This window comes from Echinops telfairi, unplaced genomic scaffold, assembly GCF_000313985.2.
Source record: "Echinops telfairi isolate 266 unplaced genomic scaffold, ASM31398v2 ScPeMD7_2;HRSCAF=8, whole genome shotgun sequence".
NCBI classification, from domain to species: Eukaryota; Metazoa; Chordata; class Mammalia; order Afrosoricida; family Tenrecidae; genus Echinops; species Echinops telfairi.
Window position 1 is genome coordinate 78267293 of NW_022103898.1, and position 2476 is coordinate 78269768.

Genomic DNA, 2476 nt, shown 5'->3' on the forward strand with positions numbered 1-2476 from the left:
GACATTGTCTCCCTTTTACCTTCCCTGCAAATAACAAAGATTATGTCTCTAGTAAGGACATCCACTTTGGGATCAGTTTTGCTGACAAACAATGTGTTCCCTAGGGTTCTTGAGTCCATAGGGATCAATGTGGCTTTTGTTACCATTTTTAGGAACAAAAGTTCAATAGATCTTTGTGAAAAGCTACCACAGAAGGACTAGTGATTATTTAGCAATGGGAACACCAAATACAGGACATCAGCAGGCTAAGGAGTAGCCCAGGAGAGGTGCAACACAGGAATGGAATCATTGCACTGAGTGGATTGCAACAGTGATCTCCAACCTTCCATTTAGTTAAATCTTTCAAGTAGCCCTGGATCTTCTCTGCATAACAACATCGTGGTCATTTAATTTGAGAATTGTATTTACTTTGATTTCCTAAAGTACTTTATCAATGAAGGACTGTAAACCCCCCAACAGGAGTGGATGAAGGAGATAGAGCATTCATTCTCAGAACCTTCCATTTCCCTCCTAGAAGGAAACATAAGCTCCAGGGTACTGGGCATCCTTGTGCTAAAACCAGACTCTGAGACATAGTCACATTCTTGAGTACATAAATGTCATAGAATGATGGATAGAATACATGAAAAGAATGGTGATATGTCTTAGATGGAAGCTGAAGAAATCTGTTTTATTCTTCCCTTAACTCTAAAAAAGGGAAACTTCAATTAGTTTGTGGACTATTACGATCTCTTAATTTTATTTTTCCAAAACAGTATTGGGGTACTCTGGTATTAATTGTTGTCCTGGGGCAGAATTCCTTTTTGCAATTTTCCATACTACTTAGCACAATTCTAGCCATATGTTTAATAGATATTTATACAGAATAAGCAAACTATAATATGAATGCCATTGAATTAATTTCTAAGGCTTCTGATATTTCCAGGAACATGATGGTGGGTGATTAATTAGCAAGGGATAAATTATCTTTTTTATGGGGGTTTTAATTTCCCAATTAAGAAAGATTATGTCTCTAGTAAGACTAGCCACTTTGGGATCATTTGTGCTGACAAACAAAGGTCTTCCCGGGGGACCCTGATTATGAAGGGATTACTGTTGCTTTTGTTGCCATTTGAGGAGACAAAAATTAAATAGATCATTGAGAAAAGCAATCTAAGAAGCACTAATGAGGATGTAACAAGGGAACCCCAAACATAGGACATGAATGAGCTAGGGAGTAGATTAGGAGAGGTGGAACATTGCATTGTGTGGATTGCAAACATGATCTCCTAACGTCCATTAAATTAAATCATTAGAATAACTGTTTATTGTCATTTAATTTGAGAATTATACCCTGGTGGTATAGAGCCATCCAAGCGACCAGCAGCTTGAAACCACCAGTATTTCCACATGAGAAAAACTGGGCTTTCTACTCCCTTAAACAGATTCAGAAACCCACAGTGGGTCGTATGTGTCAGCCTTGACTCAATGGCAATGGGTTTGGAGTTCTTTGGGAAGGCCACTTATCAAAGAAGGGCTAAAGCCCAATAAAGGTTGGAAGTCAGAGGTGTGGACTTCGTTCTCAGCATCCCGTTTTTCTCTTTTGAGAGTGACACATAGCTTCACAATTCAAGTATCTTATTACCTGAGATGTAGATGATTTCTTAATTTTGTCCTTGTAACCAAATTCTCTACCACCTGTCTGTCATATTGTGCTATCATGGTGGCTCACATGTTGCTGTCATGGTGGAAGCTTAGTCTGTGGTATTTCGAAGACCAGCAGACTCACATGAAGTGAACACATTTCAACAGTGCTTCCAGACCAAGAACTATGAACAAACAACCGGCTGTCCACTTCTGAGGAATTAGCCACTGAAAACCTTATTAATATTTGTGGAATTTGTCTGATACTGAAATTTTCATGAATTACAGCAGAACATATTTATAGAAAGTGCCAGAAGATGAGCCCCTCAAGTCGGAAGGCACTCACACTATGATGGAGGAAGCTCTGCCTTCTCAGAAAGTATGACATGGATAGAGTAAAGAAAGCCTTTGGAAATCTTCACTTGTTGACAGGAGAAGAAACGGCAGGAAATACTAACCACGAATAAAAACTACCCATGAAGAAACCTCAGAAAGTATGAAGTATGGATCTCAGAAAAGGGGAAGTTGTCAAAACTGAAATTAAACACACACAGATCGACTCTTTAGAATTAATGAGGTAGGAAATGGACTGAAATGGACTATTTTCAATCAGACAATCATGTTTTATTATGCCAAGAATGCTGGATTCAAGAGGAATGGCATTTTGTACGTCCTCAAAAAGGACATTCGCGATCTACCTGGAAGAACACTGCTATCTCAGATAGAATAATATCTATCCTCATACTAGGAAATTCAGTCAATAATGCCATTATTCAAATTTATACACCAACAACTAAAGTAAGCGATGAAGAAATTGAAGAATTTTACCAACGCCTTCAGCCTAAAATGGATC